The sequence below is a fragment of the Pezoporus flaviventris genome, unplaced genomic scaffold (genome assembly GCF_033815535.1).
Source record: "Pezoporus flaviventris isolate CSIRO_AGI_PZ_B2104156 unplaced genomic scaffold, CSIRO_AGI_Pfla_v1 ptg000022l, whole genome shotgun sequence".
Taxonomy (NCBI): Eukaryota; Metazoa; Chordata; class Aves; order Psittaciformes; family Psittacidae; genus Pezoporus; species Pezoporus flaviventris.
This window is the reverse complement of record NW_026892570.1, coordinates 2,146,850-2,170,001: the sequence shown is the minus strand read 5'-3', so window position 1 is coordinate 2,170,001 and position 23,152 is coordinate 2,146,850.

Here is a 23,152-nt window from a genome sequence, read left to right as displayed (position 1 = left end):
GAGGCTGTATGGTTTTGTGTTCTGAATTTGTAACTGAAATATTATTGACAACACATCAATGTTTTGGCTATTGCTGAGTATTGTCCAGCATCAAGACTTTCTTTTTTTCTCACTCTACTCCTTCCCCTTTCTGCCTTAGTGACTAGGTTGGAGGTGGCCAAGAAGATGGCTGGGAACACAGCCAGGACAGCTGGCCTCAGTGGACCAAAGGGATGTTGTATGCCATATAACATTATGGTCAGCAAAGAAAGCTGAAGGAAAGGGTGAGGGACATTTATGGTTATGGCTTGTGTCTTCCCAAGTAGAACCATGCATGCTAAGTCCCTCCTTTCCAGGAAGTGGCTAAAAAGCTGCTGGCACATGGGAAAGAGTGAATAAATTCTGCCTTTGTTTTGCTTGCACATGCAGCTTTTGCTTCACCTGTTAAATAATCTGTCTTGATACACAATACTTCATGCCTCCCTTCCGTTTTCTCCCCTTCCCAAGGGACAGGGGAGTGACCAAGTGCTTCTGAAGATATTTGACTGTTGGCCTGGGTTAAGCCACCACAAGAGTTTTTGTTGCACAACATGATGCTTAAGGGGTTTGACATTACATCAGATTTTATTGTAGTATGCTAGGCTGAATTTATAGTTGTTACAAGTACTTAGCTGTTAATTGGCAGGCTCCCATGCTTGCCACGGGGCTCATTTACTTTGTTGTATGTTAGAACCTATGGCTTGTTAGTGGGTGGTTTTCATTTTTGGCGTTTGATATCTTACCTGCTTTCATCTTACTTTGCTGCCTGGTTAAAATTTTGATAACAAATGAATTTTTGATACTTGGGCCAGCGTATGACCCTGGCATTGCTGCCATTCCTGTAATGGAATATCAGACATCCATGAAGTCAAATGTGAACTGAAGCAAAAACACCCATGAAGGGACTGTGGCCCATGAATAAACCCGTACTGTAGCAGAAAAAAAATCCCTTAGAGGGACTGAAGCCCATGGAAGAGTCGTGCTGGTATAGGTGCAATGGGTGGATGTTGTTGCAGTAGTAACTCAGGAGCCTGGTCCAGAAGGTCAGAGGATGGAGACTGTAATCAGTATACATGTAAGCTGTTGTAACTCATGGTTTGAGTTAATGTTATAGAAGTGCTACAGCAGGAATCACCCAAACAAATGGAGGATAAATGTCACAAGAAACTGCAAGTGCAGTGGTGATTCAGCCTGTGCTGGCTTTGCTTCTCAACAACACAACCAACCATGTCTTCTGTTCTGAGCAACCACTGTCACAGATGGAGCCCAAGCTATGGACTTCTTTTACCTTCTCATTTTTCTCCTATTTTCTCGCTGTTGTATGAGAAAGCAAGCAGCTGTCTTGGTGTTTGGCTATTGGCTGGATTCAACCCACCACACCTGCTGATCTGTTAGAAGTTACGTTTAAAAAAAATATCTTCTCCCTAGATATGGGTGTCACCTTTCAGAACCTTAGAGTTCTCTCTGATGGAGAGAAACTAACTACTAGGTGGTATTCGGTACAGAACTTAGCCTAGAGGGACCTGTCATGTGAACCAGTAGTATTTTTCTATTACAGATAGTCAAATAGTCCTTTCTTTATTTCCCTTATGTTTTGATTTAGTCATGTTACTTGGTTTAGGTATCTTCTTAGCAGAAGGACAAGTTGAGTTAAAATATAAATTAATACTTGAGTGCATGAGGAATCACTTAAGCTTGTAAGTGGATAGCGTATGCTTATATGAAGACTGTAATATTGGCTTGAGGTGCACTAATTTGCAGTTTATCAAAGGATAAAAACACTATCAAAGAGAAATTGCTTATGTTTGCAAAAGGGCTTTATTATAATTATGGGCTTTATTATGGAAATGTAATGTAATTCTATTGTTTGATCCTACTGGCTGTCAGGGTTTTTTTTTTTGTTTTTCTCAAAAAAAAAAAAGAAGAGGTATACAAACAAATCTAGCCAAACAATAAGTACTGACTTGCCATTAAATTTTATTTCCCTTTTCTGCCTTTTTTTGGTCTGTTTTCATCAAGAAGAAAAGATTATTTTGTGGCATAGGGTGAAATGTGTCCAGCATCCAGGTTCTTTAACAGACAAAGCTAAGGCTGATGTGTGCAATTCTTTTCTACGAAGGTATGAAAGTTATGGACCTGAGTTGATTTTTTTTTTCCCAGTTTTTTGTTTGCAGTTGTTTCATTTTGTTTGTTTGTTTAAAGGAAGTCATTAACTGCCAAGGCTTTTAGGTAGTTGTGTTACACTGCAGCAGCTAGAAGAATAATCTTTATGTATTCTTGACAAGATAGTCTTTGTGACTTTTTTTCTCAAATCTGTTGGTTGAAGAGAGGGGATTTAGCCTTTTGGATCAAGTGTAAGCATGTCTGTTGACCTGGATTTACAAACATCGTCTGATAACTAAGGCCTAGAGTATCATACCTTTAACTTGCACAAAAAATGGTGTCGGTATTCAGCAGTTCAGATTTGTATTAGGAGACAAACCCCCAACAAATAAATAAATAATTTAATAAATGCAAGAGGAAAGGCCCCGTGATAGCTGCTGGACATGAGGTAAAACTTCTGGTTCATGTTTTAGTAGCTAGGGCAATGTTGCTATCAATGGCAGCAGAACACATGCTGGTGGAGGCACTGGAGCAGAAATTCCATGTTGGTGGATTATCTGCTCCAAATGTGGAAGAAGAAATTAAGTAGTGTTTGAAAATGGTAATTTTTGCTTGTTGAAAAACTAATTGTATGTCATAGCATTGATTTACTTACAACTATGAACTATATCTTTGGTGTGCTAAATAATGCTAGACTGTAGCCTCCATTGCATAGATGAATGTTTAATTGAGACCAGCTCATTGTTGCCTCTCTCATTACTCTCATTTTTCTAATTACAGAGGAAAGTAATCTTTTGAAGAATGTGTGATGTGGTGATAGCTGATGACAACTACAGGAAAATAACTAGCAAAAAGAATATGTAACTAGTCAGGTCTTAACAGATCAGCAAATAACCTGTGATCATAATTCAGGGAGCATGAATTATTTGCAACACCATCCTTCTTGTCACAATGGAAGTTTTATGCACACATACATGGTCAAAACATTGACTGCCTCTCCTCTGTAGCCTCTGTCTTTTCATATTAGCAATAAAGACCAGTATTTACTTTTCTTCTATTTATGGCAGTATTTAGACTGGTAATGATCACTTGGAGACTCCTTTGTATAGGATTTTTGTGTGCATATATGCACAAGAGTGCACAAACTTGACCTCTCATTAGACTTGCCTTCTTTTTCATACCGTCTTTGCTGTGTCATTCTTGTTTGAATGTAAAAGGTATTACGGAGCTTCTGCATTTGAACTTCATGTCCCTGGTAGTCCCTATTGATAAGTTGACAAGCCCTTCATCCCAAAGAAATGGTGAAGGTATTACATCCTTCTGCAATGTGTAGGGGAATCTTTCAACATAACAGGCTGTTTGAAAAAAGAAAATAAATTGATTAATGGTGGTACTTACCAATTGTGAAGTAGTTTTCCTCTTCAAGATGCTTCAATCATTAATTAATTTTTCAACACCTTGCTATCCTCCCCATCTGCTCCACCATTTGCTTCTCCACCAATTACTGTTATTTTTTACCATCCTCTTAATTTCCACTTTAGAATACGGCCTCACTGTCTTTTTCATGCTTTCATTCGGTGGTTATCTGTAAGCATCATGTGATTCTTCAATAGATATTTTAATGCAGACTTGTCACTGAGCATAAGCCATAAGCTTATAGAACGTGTAATTTACTGTATTTGACTGTGCATCACATTCTAGAAAACTGACCATTAATTTACCTGAATAATTTTCAGTGGGTTCTAGATTTAGCACTGCTGATTCATTGAGAGGTTGTCATATATAAAAATTAGTATTAAGTAAACAAATAGGTAATGATAGCTTCAGCAATGTAAATATATATAATTAATTCCCCCTTCAACTTTTTAACTTCAGAGTGTGGAAATATTAAGAAAAGTATTAGGAACCTTACAGTTTGCATCATAAACACGAGTTTTAGTTACCAAGAACATTAGAGAGGAGTAAGAGGAATTTGGTTTAAAATTCAGTAGGTCAAGTGCCATACATCTATTGCAAGCCCAAATGATGGGATATGGCCAGATAAAGTTGTCCCTTGGGATTTCGTGGCTGTCTCCAGAGAAGGGCACTGCTTACACTGTGCCATAAAAGGGGTGGAGCTGAAGTGCAGATACACCTGCTCTTCACATGGATTTCTCAGGGACCCAAAAAGTACAGCAGTGAGATTTTTCCCCTTTTCTGTAGGGACTGTTTGGTGTCTTTTAGGACAAAAGTTCCATTCGTATGATTGACAGCTGTCACAACTTTGAAGCTACTATTACTGTTTTAAATCTACATGCAAATCTCTCTTGTCAGTTATAATGTTATGGATACTGTTAAAAGTGAACAGGTGTTTTTTGTTCTCCAGTGACTTCACTTATACAAGCTGTATTATTTCCAAGACCAGAAGCAGTCTGGTTGATGTTTGTCATTACTTGACCTAGTTTATACAGGAAAGATGAATCTGTGCATGGTTTGTACTCGGTATTTTCCCCATTCCCAACATGTAATCTGTTGCAGCAGTTCTGTCTAAAACAATAGTCTGTACTTAAGGTGACAGACAAGGTATAAATAAATGACAGTTCACTAACACATTGTTTTAATATGGGGAAAATTAATGGTTGTAGCGGTTGGCTGTGTAAACATCTAACATTGTCTTGCATGCAGGCACATTTGTTATACACTGCATGTAGAGAACTCATTTTGTTTTAAGATTTTTGAGGTTGTTCCACGTAAGTATATTGGCATTAAATTCTCCAAGACTATGCAAGTTGATTGCTTAACTTTGGTCTTGCGTTCAAGAAGTTTTGCAATTCCTATCTAGCTGTATTTACCTAACCTAGGTTAAGTTAGATCCATTTTCTTTCATCTGCTTTGCAAGGTGTTGGTCTATAAAATATTGTTAATGTTGATGATGAGAAATGATAATTGAGCCGTCTTTTTCTCTTTGGGGTTTTCCCTTTCTTCCCTAGCATTGTGGGCAAAGTTGGGTTTTGTTTGTTTGTTTTTGTTTTTTTTTTTTTTCCCGTTTAGTTTTCTTTCACTTATTTCATTACTCTGTAGAAGTTAGTTTTCTTTAATGAACTTGTAGACTTGAATTCTATAAAGGACCAGCCATTTTGCATTAAGAACTTTTGCTTACTGGTAACATATAACAGAAATTTTTAAAGTGAAACCCAGTGCTTTATAGCTCTACCACATCAGAATGGAAATACCTGTTACTCCTCATGGAAATTTCTGTAAGAAAAGTTTTCAATTTTGCTAACAAAAGACCAATGAGATCTTTCCTTAGACTGCAATGGGAAGCTAACCCAAATCTTTTGATGTAAAAGACTACCTTTCTTTAATTTCAGCTGTAAAACTTCCAGTTGTTGAAGTTCTTTTACAGTATCTATACTGAAGATTCTCCTGATTGTTTTGCCTGCTGAGCTGAATGAGCATTTTCCTTTTACCTGAGGACTTTATTTCACCAGGCAATTGTTCTGGGTCTCCAAGTAGATGGTGTCTTAAATGCTTGCTGCTACCTTGTTTTGTGCTTAACGTTGTCTTTTTCTATGAAAATAAATATTCCTCTTGTGAATTCTGGTATTTCTTATCCCCATGCTTAGCTTTATGTTAATATTAAAAATGCTTGCTGTTTCTGAATTTATGCATTCAGAAATTCTTAGACTACAAAAATGCTTACTATAGAGGTGATAGGCATGGTTTTGGAGAATTCTTGGTATGGTCTAAATAAAGCAATTTTTAAACAAAAAAACTATGAGAAATATGAGGAATAGATATTTCTCATATATTCCTAGTGGGAATAATCAAGACTCTTCTTTGTTGCTGTTTTACTGATAAAGGAAAAGTGGTGCTCTACCATTTTTTTTCCTGGCCCTGGAATGCTATCCAGTGTGCATCATAATTGTTTTTTAATTGTTCTGCCTGAACAAAATTGTGATTAAGCTATAATTAAGTATCTCTTAATTATAAAACTTTCAGTGAAAATTAAGGCAAGAAGGTAATAGACTGAATAATGATTATCTAAAGTTGTGATGAATGAGATGGGATATGACATACATGGAAACCAGAAAAGACAATAATAGCAGAGTCATTGTTCCTGAATTGATGGGGTAAAATACAGATAAGATGGTTTTCTGCATGAACCTTGTTTAACTGGAGAGAACAGACTTGAAGGAACTGATGGATGCAGTTTTTGTAAACAGGCAAGGCAATTACTATGCTGTTCTGTTAGACTTACTGATAAGCAATATTCTTATTAAATTAAGTGTAAGGAAACACTGTTTTTTGCTTTATATTTATAAAGAAATTGCTAATAACATAAAACTTTTTTTTTTGCTGTACAAGTTTAGGATTGAATGACTTGGGAGCTAACTAGCCTATTTATATTCTGTGATGATTTTAAGAAAGATGCACCATGAATTCTGGTTTATACTGTGTAATTAAGTGAAGTTGCTGTTTGGGACAGTGTCTACAGACTCTTCAGTGTCATAATTTCACTGTTTTGTAGTTCTGTCAAGCCTGTGCATAGTGTTGGAAAGTGGCTTAAATGGACAGAGAAAACAGGTCCCAGCAAAAAAGGCAATAGTTTGGCTAACTAGGTAGTGGGGTAGAGGTGCTGAAAATCTCAAGTTTTAGAAAAGCTTGTGAAGGAAGGAGGTATGTGGCATGCTGTATCATGAAGAAAAAGCAGTTGCTTAGCTGTGGGAACACTTCCATCTCAGAGTTAACTGGCCTAGAGTAAAAGAAGAATGGGAGAGAGAAATGTCCTTGTTTTGAAAGGAATCCAAGAAGCTTTCCACTGTCTTTAACCTTCTTGACCTGGGAGGGAAGTTACCATCTGAGGGAAGTAAATACTGTCATAGTCAGTGTCACGGGGTAAAAAAATCTGCTCAACTCCTGTTGTTTAGATTATAATTGTTCATTGATATATTAACAACTGTAATTATCTGGTAATCTGTGAACTACACAGTCAAGGTCAGTATCAGCAATACAACAGAAACCACAACCCTAGGCACTTACAAAATATTCAAAGCAGCTAACTTCTAAAATGCTCCTAAAATTTCTAAACATTCTAAAATTTCTAGACATGCTTCTTTAATCCTCAAAAATAGTAATTCTCCAATAGTAATTTACTCACATACCATGTTGGGTGTTGCTATCCAGATCGTGTCACCCAGAGAGGCCTTGTGAATTCCCCACACTTAATTTCCAGGGTCTGCATGAAATTAGAAGATGACCTAATGTACACACATTATTCTACTTATTTGACAGGAAACTGAAGGTAGAAGTAGTGTGTCAGACCAAATGAGGCAACGGGGAAAATCATACATTGTTTTGGACACATTATCCTTCTTGTTTGTTATGATTTTTCTTTAACATGGTTCTGCATCTTATAAAGACTCTTCCTCTGTGGGCTGTATGCAAGGCATACAAAATGCACTACAAACTGTTTAAATCCAGGGCACAGATAAATGGGATATTTAGGGAAGGGATTTTTTTCAGGTTCAGGGCAGGTGTGGGATTGGTCTGATGCCTATTGTACTTCACTGAAAGGTTTCATCTTCACAAAGGTGTAATGAACTGCCTTTTTTGCCTCAGAGGCCAAAGGAAGAGTAACAATGCAGCCTACTTAAACTGAAGCAGAGCTAGAACTAGACAAGCTAAAACCCCTGAGGTTTTCCAGGAGCCTAGATAGCTTCACTGAGACTAAAGTATTTATTTTTATACATGCAAAGACAGTGGATGTTAAAAAATCTGATGTCTTTCCATGTGCAACCATGTTCTTGCAATTTAATCTTCCCTTCTATAGAGCATACATATTCTATTAGAAAGTATCCCTAACATGTTAATTGCAAATGAAGAACTAATGAAATTAATCTTAAATAGTTCTCTTGGGGTGTTGCTTTTATCTTTTTAATTCTCCCCCCCCCCCCCCCCCCAAGATTCTGAATAAGGATAGATGTGGATGTTACAGATCATCTTCTTTCCGTTGTCCTTGAAAATTTTACTGCTGATTTCTTAGGTGATAAACATTCAGTGTTCTAGTCTTTCTAACAATTTAGATTTGGTGGTATGATTAAATAATACTGTGATGAGGGCAGTGGTAAATAAATAAGATTCATCTGGTCTCTGATTCAATATCCATTAATGACACAAAGCATGTAAAGGGGCAAATACAGGATGCATTTTGTTAAGGTTCAGGTGATGCTATTTGTCCATTCTTTTTCACTATCATTAGCAAAAATGATAATTTATATTGATTCAGATTACACCTATCTGAGTAATGGTTGTATTCAGACCTCTATGCAGCAGCATATTGTCATAGTAAAAAAAAATATGAACTGCAGCTGCTCCAGAATCTATGCAAAATATAAATGCAAGAATTTTCAAATCAAAAACCACTGGTCTTAACCAGGGAGTGTTTTATTCTTTGTGGTGTTCAGTCATAACTTTTTGATAGTGCTTTTCAAAATCTGAAGCTGTACAATTACAGTATATAGAAATAAAATGGATGAAATTCTTGTTTATGGTTCACTGCATACTTGCGCTCTTTGCTTTCCCAGGTAGTGTGGTATAACTTCTCATCCTGACTGCATGGCTTTGGAGCTTCTGAGGCAGATGTTTCTAGTGAAATTATTAGAACAAGAAAGAGAGGTTTTTTGTTTTATTAATCTCTTGTTTTAGGATCAGAATCTAGTTCAGTACAAGCACTTGCAGAAAGTAGAAGACAAAACCAGCTGAATCAAATGAATGACTTCTATTCAGAAAAAGTTTTTATTGATATATTCCTGGACAGATTAAATTAGTCTTGAAAGTTGTTTGCTGAACTTATTTTCAGTAGTGATACAAAGTACTTTAAATTTCTAATTATACTAGAGAACCAGGGTAGAATTTATGTATGATTTGTCAGTGAGAGGTTTTTAATGTATTTTTGTATTTTAATGTATTTTAATGTATCTAATGTATTTTTGCAACTAAGTTATTAAATCTGTTTTCATTTGTTAATGATATTAGATTGGATAGGACACTTCCTGTGAAATGTATGTCAACATTCAGAAAAGAAAGCAGCTCTTTAGATAATATCTTGCAGTTGCTTATTCCCAAAAAGTAACTTCCTTAGTTAGAAGTATGGTGTAAATCTGATTGCTGTCCTTGAAGATAGTAAGCTGTCCTTTTATGTGCATCAGCTGTCTCATGCTTCCCTATGCAGTATTTGATGTCATCTACAAATGCTCCTCATAGGGACACTAGAGGTTTAAAGCATAATGTATAAACACTGTAAAGGATAGACTTACCCTGTGTTCTTAGCAAGAAATTTCTTTAACATCCCTATGTATTTTTTGAGAGTTGAAATTGGAGAGATAATAAAAATGCATTAAAAACTCTGAAATGAATGGGATAGTCCAGTTTCAAAAGAAAAAGCACCACCTTCCAGAAGTTAAACGTTTGATGGGCTCACTTGTTGTGATAAAACCAGAAAGTAGATCATATCTTCCTCTTAGGCTTCTGTGCTACATCCCAGAAGTCCTGTCATTGTCACATATTTGGCAAAGTATCCTGACTAGGGATCAGAGAGGAGCAGCTGAGTATGGGAGGGTACAACAGCATGGGTCTTGCTTAAAGGTTCATAGGAAGTGTAACCCCATTTGCTACACATGATTACTCTGAGATCTCCATCTGCTGTCTTCTCTTGCAGTCCCCTTTTGCTAGCTGTGCTACTTTCTATTTCCATCCCCATCTTTCCCAGCAAAATTACTCATTGAAAATGAGGTCTTGCAATTCACTGCATCTTATTATATCAGATAAATATAAGCCAAACTCTGAAGTATCTGGCCACTACTTAGTTACACACATATAGGCTTTCTCTCTTGCTGGCAACTGTTCATGTTGTGACATTAAGACTGAACTTTCTGCCTCTACAGAAAATAAGCCTGCAAACATGGCCTGGAGTATAGCCAGAGGGCGTCCTATAAAATGCATGAAGCAGTGTGTGCCTGTTTGGTGGTGTACTATAGAGGGAGACACTTCAGAGCAGGCTGCCACTTGGACAGAAGGCATGCTGTGATCACAGCTGCTCTGCGGACTGCTCACTAGAAGAAATGCAGGCATGACCAGTAAGAGCTGGCATTCTGTTCTGTAGTGCAAGTTTTTTTTCTCCCTATGGACTAGGTTTCCCTCCCCCTGTCTTCTCCCATTACCTATATCTATGAGAAAATTTAGGCATCTACAAACATTTAGAAACTTGATCTTCAGATATCAAGGCAAAGGGTTTCAAAACAACCTACAGGCCCAGCCAGTGCTGAATATTTAGACACCTGAACACATCTAAAAATGTGGCCCTCGGGCACTTAGAACAGAAAGTTGGCTACTTTTCTGCATATATATATATATTTCTTGGGTAATAATCTCTAATACTCACAAAAGGTAGTTACCTGAATTAATGTATCGTATCTGGGCATTGTTCCTATGAAATGTTGGCTAGATGCTATGCTGGCTGAAGATACGGAGGATGAATGGCTTCAGGCAGGCTGTACCAACTGGACAGAGCTTCTCTTCAGACTAAGGAGATAGATTGTCCATGCTTTGATCAAGAGAGAAGGAGTAAAAGCAGCAACTGCTCCCAGGTTGTGGAAAGAAAATACTAAACAAAGAGAAAAGATAGCTGTTAATTAAAGAAATCTTAGGTTTAGTTCAGCAAATGCGTGATAGTGTTGTCTAAATTTTCTATCTTGCACTAGATTTCATTTCAATTAAAGTGGCACTAGGAAAATGTATATAAAGATTAATTAATGCAACAGCAGCTGTGATCAAGTCACTTTTTTACCAAAGCTGCAGTTAATTTGCAATTCTTAAGACACTTGAATATATATATATGTATATATTTTAATATTTCTTTTGAAATGTACCCTATTAACTGAGGGGTCTTTCTCTGGAAGACTTTTCTCATTATTAGTTGGGCAGGCCTTGTTGCTGCACTCGGGACTCTTTCCCTGGGAAAGAGGAGCTAGAAAGAATCCATCATGGTAAAACAGACAAATCAAAATAGCTTGTTAGTGCCCAGCTTTTCAAGAAGTTTGTTTCTATATACATTGGAGAATGGGATAGCTTTAAACTACATTTGTTGGGAAAGTTAAGCCCTGGGTTGCACACTAAACTAAAGAAGCTCTCCTTTCTGTTGCATGCTGTGTAGATGTATAGATAAAGGTGCTTCAGCACCCATTCTTTAAATGTACAGATTCATTCTAAATGCATTGAATTAATTGTTAATGTAGACATAGGTAGGTATTTTCCATTTAGTAAGCCAAGTAGCGCACTGTCTGAAAGTACCATATTGTGTGTTTATTCTCATGTATTTATTCCCTTGCACAGAAATGTGCAGAGATGAACTAGGAAACCAGTAACAACTTTATGTGGAAATATTTATGTGTGTGTATGTATATCATTACATATATGTACACACATATATATCTGGAGTGATATTAAAGGCTATAGTCTAACCTAGCAGGTTAAATGAGGTTAGAACCCTTCTGATACTGCAACCAACTGGCACAGAGCAGCCTGCGGCCACATTCTTTCAAACTGCTGACCTCTGAAAGGCAGTTTGCTCCTAAACTGGCAATTAGCACTAGCAAGAGGCCTTTCCCAACTCCTGAGCTGTACCTGGAAGTTTTTTAGGACAGCGATAGAGGCCATTATGAAAACTTAGTATTAGAAATGACTGGATTTCAGTGTCTAGGAGCACTCCTTAGCACTTCATTTACTGTTGCACATGTTGCTAAAGAAATGGTTGAGCTGTTCAACTTGAATGTACTCATAGCCATGTAAGCAATTCATCTCTTCCATTAGTTAATATTTGACATTTCTGGTGCTAGAATACACTTCTCTTCTGTGTATATATGAATACACATTTAAAAAAGGAGGAGGAAGTCATTAAGAAATCCTTGCTGGCTGTGGTGCATGCCTTATTTTAGCTTGTTCAGCAGCAAATGGGATAAAAATTTTTCACTCCTGCATGAACCTTCCCATTATCAAATGAACAGGAAGAAATGAGTAGGTAATGAAAAATACTTGGTTGGAAATGTTCAAAAATGAAATTCAGTAACATATGCACTAGCAATAGATTGTCATAGGTTTATAGGACATATTGATTAGCTAATGGCAAAAAAAAAAAAAAAAAAAAGAGATCAGGATGCTGCAGACAGTCTGTGATATCTGAGCTAGAGACACTGTGACCCATCACTGATCTGTGAGATCCTGAGAAGGAGAATGTGGTATGCTAATAAATCCACAGGAAGGAAAAAACCTCTTATGTAGTGACACTGATTTAACCATTCTCTCTTTATGAAAATATATGCTGGAGAAAATAAAGAGTGTTTTGCAAAAGAAAGCTGGCTGTCTTCTTTTGCAAGTAGAGAACAAAGAGATGAGTCTCAGAATTTTTTTTTTCTATTGTAAAAATTAGAAATTCTGAAATAATGTTTCCACTTGTCTATATTTTAAAAACAAGAAGCAACAACTGTGCATCGGTACCCTATGCAGAGTGAAACATTTTATGGCAATCCACTTTATCCTATAGAAGACAGCTGTGCATTTGTAGCAGTGGAAGTTCCTGATTTTCTGGGTTAGTTTGTTAATTTTTATTACAAGACTCATTCTCCCTGCTTATGTTTTATTTCTGTGGATGGGACTTATTGCTTACAATATGCAAAATGTATATGGGGCTTAAGCTATCATTGTGAAGCTATTCCAGGGACTTGTCAGAGGTTAACAGGCAATAAACTGAAATAAGGTGACTGACTTTCCTGACCTTGCAGGCTGCTCATCAGAACCTTCCTGTGCTTGAGAACTTTGAGATTCATATAATGTCTTGGGCTGATGAGGAAAAATGGGCCTTTCAGGATAGTTCACAGCAGGTTAGTGCTAGTGGTTCCCTGGAGTGTCACAGCTCCTACTGTAAACCAGGAATAGCCTTTGCAGGACTTGCTGACTCATTTCCTCTACAGCTATGGATTGAGTTGCCTGTTCCCACGTGGCCTCACTGCTAGCTGTGCTTGTAGCCACAACACGTATCACTACTTGAGAATAAAGTGAGAGCCAAAGGATGTCTGTAGTGTAAGAGAACTTCCTGATTTCATACCTGAAACACAAGGTGAAATTTCAGTATTTTGCTGTATTTTTCCTCTTCATGACTTTACACAGTAATATATATTACACTGTGGAAAGTTCAAAGTTATCAGCTAATCTGCATTCTGATTTTTAAGGCTAACCATAGAGTGGACAACTTCATCCTTTGGGTTTGTGAAATAAAAACCTAGAATGTGGGCTCAGAGGCTGATATCTGTAGTGCATTTGAATGCAGGGAAAAGCTAGATTTATATTCTCCTTAGACCTGTAGAAAAGGTAGTGACATTATTCATGATGTGAGAAGCTACTGTATTTCTGCTGCTGAAGTGCTTTTGCAGTCACAGCCTAACAGAAGACAAGCAGCCTTATTTAACTAACCTGTATGTAAAAAAAATGCATTACTTGCTGTGGCCATTTCACAACTCCTCTGGAAATAATTCTTAAAGATACAGAAAAGTTATTTTAAATATGGTTTGCTTAAGAAATTTTTATTACCTCTTATACTTAACATCTCTATCAGAAAACTAGACTATTTGTGTTTCTATCCTCTGCAAAACCAATCCTGTCTTCATTATCCAAGACATCAGTCCACAGGCAAAGGGAAGAAACAAGAAACAAATGACTACATTGACACTCAGATCTTTCCTATTTTATCTTGACAGGGTTTCATTTATACGATGGTGTATTTTTCCCTTGCAGCTATTGCCTCCTGTTACTCTTTATGGTAATTGAAGCTGGGCCCAAAAGACCTTAGAGGCATGTATCTTCTCCTCACATGAGTGACACTTCAGTGATAAACTTGAACTTAAAGTTACTGAGGCGTAACTGAGGGTTCATTTGATAGCTAGTGGTTTCCAGCAGCACTGCAGGGCTTCAGGGGCTCAGTGTGAGTGAGGTTGTTAATGTCCTGTAAGGGAAAACAATAACACATTTCATTAATGCATTCATGTGTGAAGCATCCATTAGTGCACTGGAGGTATTAATGACGTTATGGTTTAAACTGACATGTGGGGCTTGACAGGAATTGCAAGGTCTGATGAGAACAGATGACAAGATAAGCAAATATTTGAATGGCTTCATTTGCCTGCAGGTCAAACCATTGTGCAGGGGAACTGCAGGAGTGTTTTCCTAGCACTGACTGAACCACAGGAAAGCTGAAGAAAGGTTGTTTACCAAGTAAATAGAGCGGTCAGTAAGGGCAATAAATTTGTAAAAGGTACAAGCTTAATTATTACTAAGCCTCAGTCAGTAATTCAAATTTAATTTGAGTTAAATTGTTAAAAGCCACAGCACAATTCAACACACAGATATGCAAACGTTTTGCTTGTATGAATATTCTTTTTAATTTTCAGTTAATTTTCCTCTTTCCGCCTGCTGTGTTTAAAATATGAAGCCAAATAAGTTGCTGACTGTGTCAACAAGATTATTGCACTTTGTGCCAGAACTGAATTTTGGCAGGAGATCTTAATGAATAAATTTGTCAGCAGGTCAGCAGAAGGTGATAGAGTTGATAAGATTATTTTTCTTCTCCGATTGTCATACACATTCTTTATTTTGTCAGGTTTGAACTAGCCGTAAATTAGCAGACAAAGGCCTGTTCCCCTGTTTTGGACCACTATTAAATTGATACAGAATGCTCACAGTGCAAAGGATTTGACAGGTGCAACTCAGCCATTAGATGATCGTGGAGCACATCTCAATGCCATCCAGCATAATTTAACATGAATGATCTGACATGCTTGGCAGCTCCTTGAAGAAGGGGGAGGAAAAGGCCACTCTTTTGCTAGCTCTGATTCAGACTTAGTTTGTACAAATAGACTTTTCCTTTTCTGAAGCAGTGACACTATCTGGTTAATGTAATGAAATCATGCATTGTGAATACTGTGTTAGTGCTGCTGTGCAAAACCAAGGCCCACAACTTTTGCATTATCAGTCCTTTAGGGTTCACTGACAAAATACCCCAAAATATCAAAATGACAAAAAAATCAAACCTGCATGTTTCACTTAAATATCTTCAATCCATATTCATCAAATACATGAACACTTCTCCACACCACGCTATCTTATTTTCATCTTTTAGACCTCATCACAGGAAATAGTGATTTCCTGTCCTTGTACATTAATCAGTCTTGTGAAAATTAAAAAATTAAGCAAACATCTATGACGCTTTTTCACACTGACATTCTGGGAAGGTTGCTCTAAGTTTTCATTGCAGCTATTGCCACAAATTCTCTTTACATGAGCTGAAACTTTGTATTCATAGACTTTTGCTGAAGATACATTTTTGGGAGAGAAGTTGAAATCAAATCTCTTCAATGAATTGAAGTCATCAGAAGATAAGAAATCATACTTTTTTGCTGCATAGCTACCAACATGTAAAGATATTGCCAAGGACTGTATGTGTTTTCCTTTTTAACAAGCTGTAGATTTATGTGTACAGTTTGCTTGTTTTTATGCTTTTTATGCTTCATAGCAGGCTGTCTTTGAAGAAGCATGCTGAAGGACCACAAGTTAACTCTCTTCCAAGTTTGCTAGTCAAATTTACACCCTTTTTGTTTGTTGGCCGTATATCTTACGAATTAACTTACATTATGTCCTCCACAAAATGCAGACTACTCTGACCAGGCAGAATTGGAAATGGTTGACTGGCACAGCTGGTTGCAAAGGGAGTCAGGGTTGTGCAGGGAGCTGATATTAGTCTATTATTACTTAGGTGTTTTTATAATGGAACAGGTGAGAAGAAGCTGTGTGAGAATTACCCTGCAGACTGATCCCTACTAAACTGGTTTTCAGTGCTCTACTAAGCGACACATCAGTTTAGGCTTTGAGTTCTGTCTGTCCTTAACTCTTTCTGTTCTCAATTTTGCCTCTAAAGATCAGCGTTTTTCTTTCCAGGTCATTCGCTAATAATTTACATATTCATATCTCCTTTTCAGGGTTTTCTTCATGTCATAGCCTAAGCTCACCATGCAGTTTATTTTTATATGAGTTCCCTTCTGGAAATGAAAATTATTTTGATAAACAGTTGAACTTTTGAATGTTTATTTGAACTGAGCCTCCAAGCCTTTAGTGACTTTCCTGTTGCTAATGCTGAACTAGTGTCCCTGATGTTGATGATGAGGAGTGGTGTATGATGTTGATGCTGGACGTTAAAGAGCAAAGACAGGAGTCTAAGATAAAAGGAGGCCTTTGAGCATGAATCCTCCCATGGCAATAAAATGACACTATAGCATTGTTTTTATATAAAATTTGACCTTTTCGACAGGACATGTCTAAAGGTAAATGATAAAATGCCATGTCTGCCCTTTTCCTTTCAAGTCAAAAATGACTGACCATTATTTCTTCCCATAGCATGCTTTATCTAATACAAGATAAACCAATAAACTTTGCAGATAAACCAACTCTGAGTGGATGGCTCTTTCACATAGCAGTTTTCATGGCCTTTTTATTTGCTGTTTGTATTTTGGGTGTCACTTTTATTAAAACAAGCAACTGCGTTGTCTCCTGTGACTGTCAGAGTTCATAAGCTGCTGCAGGCATCTTCTCAGAGAACTTCTGAAAACTGCTAAGGAAATACTGGAAGGAATCTGAAAACCAGGCAATTTGCAGTGTAAATTTCTTCCACACAGCTGAGCACTAAGAAACGTGCTGTTTTAACGTGTGATACAAACTTATACACAAAAACCCGCTGATCTGCAATTAATAACTAGAGTGAGTTTGTTGCAATTTGGTTACTTTGTATTTCACTATCATCCACAAATGATAGTCTTTATTTGCTGACAAAAAGATTCAAGCAAAGTGATCTTTTCTGCTGCTGTAATGTCATGTTCTAATCTATGGGAACATTTTCAAAGTCTTATAACAGATGAAAACTAAGCTAACATTAAATGTTGGGGGAAGGGGGTTGCTCTGGGTAGTCCGCATGTTACATTAAGCCTTTAGGATATTTTATACATTTTTATATATATATATATATATATAAAAGTATATAAGTATATAAGTATATAAGAAAATATTTAAATACCTACCACTATATGAATGAAGTGAGCTGTCCATATACTAAATTAAGTAGGGCAAGAGATGAATTCAGAGAAGAGAATTTATTGAAACTTACATTGAAGTAATCCATGGTATGTTTTTTAAAATAAAAAAAATCAGATCAGCTTGATTTTTCTGGTGCAGTGAAATATTTGAGAAGTTTCACTGGTAGAAATAGTATCTATAGAAGATGGGATTATAAAGAATTTTTCTTTTATTTATTTTTTTTTTTTTTTTACAAACTAGAAGCGGCATATCTCTGTGAGATCAGTATTTCAGTTACTTTATGCAACATTCATGCATTTCCTGTCTGGGACCTTACTCTGCCACAGATTTTCAAAAAGAAGCACAAGATAAAGGAAAAGAATAGGGAAGTTAGGCAGCCTGGCTGTTTTTGTTTGGGCCAGTTTAGTGAGAAAAAGTGTATGAAATTGAGTCCAGCAAGAGTATGAAGGCACAGAGTTCATAAAGATGGTGAAAGAAGAAAAATCCGCGGGAGAAGGCAAGTGGGGCAGCTATGCAAGCAAGGATATAATTGTTTAACAGACAACATTTAAGAGTTCACATTTTAAAAAAGTGTTGTATTTTCCTATTCTGTTATATACTGTGTCTTTCCTGTGACTTGTCTGGCAATAAAATCGCAGTGTTTCTGAATATTGTGCTTGGACACCCTCTAGGAAAAAGGTTCAGTTTTGAAGTTGCTGGAATGACATGATTTCTGTTATCACCCTGCTATGCCATGGTATATTTTTACTGACAAATATAATAATAAATCAGTAATTCATGGCATATTTCATTTATACGCTAATTGCAGTTCTAGCTCATTATTGATATTAATGATCCAGCAACTCTAACTGTTAAGGGATGAACAATGCTGAAATCATGGTCCATAAGCTTGCTACTTTTTTAATAGATTCGAATGAGAATTAGAATATCTATGCAAATGGGGACTAAAAAGACTGGGAGTCTTTCAGCCCTGTTGAATCAGTTCATTTTATTGGAAATCAATGTAATGTTGAGTTGAACGGCGTTTTGACTAGTAGCTGAGCAGTATCCTCGTCCTGGGCACTAGGTGTCAGTCTCGGAGCTGATAAGAGCTTTGAAAACCTCCTGTGTACTGCTGTATGAGCAGTGCTGAGGTCTCTGAAGCAACTTTTTTTTTTTTTTTTAATGTTATTTTTTGTTTTTTTTTTTTTTTTAATTTGGTGTACCTAATTCTTTCAAATTCTTAAGAAAATATTGTTTCTGACAATGCAAAAGAAACCTGAGGGGTATCAACAAAAGGGCAATGTCTAGCACAATCAGTTGGAAAGATTATGACTTCATTTACGTTTAGTTGAGATGCCACCTGACATTCTTGGTCAAATGCAAGTATGTTGAGGGATATATATATTGTGGGATAAGAGAACTAGGAAAAGTAACATTTTAGATTACTGAATGGTAATTGTTAATTGGCAGAACAAAATAACTTGTTTTCAGGTTGGTTGCTAAATGGTGAACATGAACAGAACTACCCTCATTGATCATGGAAAAATAAAGTTTATGTACTTTTAAAGTATAAAATTTGTTAGTTAACATAATTAAATTCCAGCATTCATATTGTTTTCTGATAGATCTAAGTCCATATTACAAAATGTAGATCAAGATTCCAATCTGAAATTGCTCCATATTTAAAAGTGGCAACTCAAAGAAGCTCAGCTAAAGTAAGCTCTTATTTTCAAAAACGAAATGTCCTTTCACTATGTCTGGCAATAATTATGCCTATCATCCTCGTGATGTGTATTTATGAACATTCTCCACTTTGCTGGGATACATAGGTGTAATTCAGCTACATGCTTAAGTACGATTAACTGGCTGATAAAATTCATACATGACTAAATTATATAGGTGGTTGAAAATCTACGGGGAGACTATTATTTTCTACTGAATCTTGTAGGATATTATAAATTCATAATTCTATTACATATCAATAAAGACTATATTTAATCCTTGTTAAATCTGTTTAGAATATTTAATGTTCTTGAGTCAAATACTAAACTCCCTGTAAGACAGAAGAGCATGCAAAAGTTTGAGTACATGCTGATATCCACAATAATCCTGAAGTACATTCATTGCAAAACCCAGCGTTTGAACTATAAACACTGCAGATGTAGCTTAATACTTCGTAGCTTAACAACCTGAAAGCTGTTATTAAAGGAGAACCGTTTCTAGATAGCATTGTAATAAATTCACATCTAAACAGTCAAGTTGCTAAAGATCCTTTTTATAGATTTTCAGTGTCTATCTGTGCAGCTAATGTGCCGTTTACATAGTGTTACTGATGTTCTGACCTGATTCCAAACAGAGAGAGAGTTGATTAGTTATCATGACTGATCTATATTGGCTGAAAGTTTTTTCTGCGGTAGACAAGGAGTTGTACAGTGAAGCTTGTGAAAACTTCATGACAAGTTTTAAAATATGTAGCACTAACGGAAGGCGCTTTGACTTAGGAATCTGGGGCAATTGTCTGCAAATTTCTGTGTAACTTTAGGCACACAATGTCCTCCATAGCTTCTCTTGATTTTAAAGGAATGATTCTGAGTTCTGGAACTCTTGCTTCAAATATTAAAATCTTGCCTTTTTACCTCACATTAGAGAAACCCTCCGTATCAATCCTGTTTAAACCTATTGAAAAAAAGAAGTTTTCTGTCTTTATCTACTTTAAGTGTATACCGTTTTTAAAACTAACTTTGATTTTTGCATAAGTAGATCTTAGTTTGCAGGCATAAATTCTATTTCTTGTGAAGAACTGACTGGGAGTTGTTATACTCCTTTTGGAACAGTTGTAAATAAATTTACTCTACAGCTTTACATAGTGACTCCAACCTGCTAGTCTAACAATACAGTTGGAAAAAAAGATGGAAGATCAGACAGAAGTTTTAAAATCCCATCCTTCCTCTGGATCTCTTACATCACAGTGCTCAAATTTCATGTTACATAGACAAAATAACAATGATTAACTAGCCTCTCAATTATCAACCTGATAACTTCCCTAACACTTCTGTTTCTTTGTTCCAGCGCTTGAATTCTGTTAGATGAGTTTGTTTCTTCAAGGTAGTCATAAAGTCAACTGGGAAGATAGCAACTTTCTTAAAGATGCATTAAGTATGCATGCTTCTTGCCAGCCTATGTCACTGTTATGTGTAAGTATTCCTGCTGAAGTTGCAGTGTCGTGGGAAGAAGCACTTTAAAACCAAATTAAATTAAAAAATTATTGAAATCTCAGCAAACTTTCTCCTATAGGCATATGTATTGTATTATAAACCACATTTTTTTTTTGTTAATTGTGTATTATTTTCTCAAGCATTAATTGGAGGGAGAAAAGCACAAACCCTTAGTATTTCATATTAGAATTTTTCTTGTAAAACTTCAGCCACAAGCTCTGTGAATAAGATTTGGTAGGTTTAAATCAGCTTGAACTGGTAAAAATGTGATTTTTTTTCTTAATGAGCCTTCTTTCTTACATGAGCCTTATTTTTTAAGCATCCTTCTTGTAGCCTACTAGTAAACATGCTATGAAATTTGATAAGCATGTTGATTATATCAGGTTTAGTGATGTCTTGGAGAGAAGTGGAATATTTGATTTCATTCAGGTAGTGACAGTGGACCTTCCTGACACTGGCTGATACCAGATACTCTTCAGAAGTCCATTAGATGGAGTAAAAAGGGAGATCTTAGACTTATTTTTTTTCATGTTATCATCTTAATTCTGGCTAGTGTTCATGCTGCAGTACCTGAAGCACTAAACTTTGACTTAGGAAACCTGTGGGTATTTGCTGTGTGCGGAAATACAACTTCCTTGTCATGTCTGATTTTAAAGGTTGACTCACCTCTTTCCTGATGATCATGCACAGTGTCCTAGTAAATGAGGGGTAAGAAACAACTTTTCATTAGAAAGGAGATTTGAAACTAAGAGAATTTATGTAATGTCATTAGCAGCCTTGTAGTCAACTATTGACTTCATGTCAGTTTTGTGTAAGCTTCTTTTAACCAGTTTCTCAGTAATATTTATATATATGCAATTCCTTTGAAAATACAGGCTTTCTGACTTTTTTCCCTTCACTACCCCATCTGAGAAGTGTTTGATTGATGTCTTGGCTTCACGAACGAAGATTTGGGAAGGGCTTAACCCACGCTTACTACAAGTGTGGTGATGACTAAAAGGGCAACGTGGGATAGGCAAAGCCGGTTGGAAAGAAGTCTGCTTGGTCATTCAGGATGTTTCCAAACAAGACCGTCATCTCTTGGGTCAATCTCAAGCGACCAATATCCTGAACCGCCTGTATGCAGGGTTGGGTCTGCGGCTTCCAGTGCACCGTATCACCTGCCGTTTCATCCCTTGCCTGTCACTACAGGGCTTTGCAAGCATGAGCAAGCCCTTCAAGCCTGCGCAGTGGATTTTTTAGGTGAGGCACAGCATGCGCGGAACTGGTCCCACCACCTGAGGTTTATCTGCCAAGGCCTAGCTAGCTAGAATGGTGACAGCAAGTCCTCAGGTCATAGGTTTGATTAGAGTGTCTTTCTCTTAGATGGAAGGCCTTACAAGGCTAGACGAGCTCCATCTGCCTGGGTTTGAAGTTAAGAGTTTTCCTTCTCCTAGGATGGTTGCCCAAAAGCTAGTCTGAAGATGGCTTGGCTTTGTGAACGAAGATTTGGGAAGGGCTTTACCCATGCTTACTACAATTCTGAACAAGCCTGTCATCTCCTGGGTCAGTCTTGAGTGACCAATGTCACAACATCACAACATCAGTAGGGTAAAATGTCTAGTTCAGCCTGGAGAAGAGAAGGCTGCATGGGGACCTCATAGCAGCCTTCCAGTATCTGAAGGGGGCCTATAGGGATGCTGGGGAGGGACTCTTCATTAGGGACTGTAGTGATAGGACAAGGGGTAATGGGTTAAAACTTAAACAGGGGAAGTTTAGGTTGGATATAAGGAGGAAATTCTTTCCTGTTAGGGTGGTGAGGCACTGAAATAGGTTTCCCAGGGAGGTTGTGAATGCTCCATCCCTGGCAGTGTTCAAGACCAGGTTGGATGAGGCCTTGGGTGATACGATTTAGCGTGAGGTGTCCATGGCAGGGAGGGTGGAACTAGATGATGTTAAGGTCCTTTCCAACCCTAACTATTCTATGATTCTATGATTCTGACTTAGAGGTGTTCAGTCATAAGCCCGCAGATGGTATTCTCTTGCCAGTGGCTCCTCAGGCAAGTGCACGCACCAGGGATCTGAACCTGTGGTTCCTCTCATACTGAGCAGGATTACTATTGCAACAGCACATCATCAGTAGGGTAAAACTAACCTGTGTCAACATGCATGAGAAGGTAGGTGTGAGGATGAAGACACATCTGGAAGATAACTGCTTCTCTAATGGGTGTCACATAATTAGTCCTCAAATGAAAAACATGATAAACAGCAGCTGGTATGATGAATTTTGAGGTTTCAGTGAAATATGTTATTTCCAATACTATTAGAATGTACTATTTGTGAAAATCTTTTTGCCTACCTTTAAAAAAGTGCTTCTAAACCTCTTCAGGAAGAACTACTGATGCTTAATACATCTTGCATGTATCCAGCAAATGAGTTTTACTGCTTGAATCTATTGCTCTTTCCAAATATCACCACAAAGGACTGCTCCTTCAGCAGCTGCTTAGTCCAGTCTGTTAATGTCCACTTCATGATCATTCCAAACCAAAACTGTGAAAAATTGTGTCTGGTAAATTTGGAAACATTTTGGCAGTATCTGAGATGACTCATTGTTACGCATCTGACAAAAATACACAGGGGATTATTGCCCTTCAGCAACTCCTTCAGAGATTCCAGTAAGCACC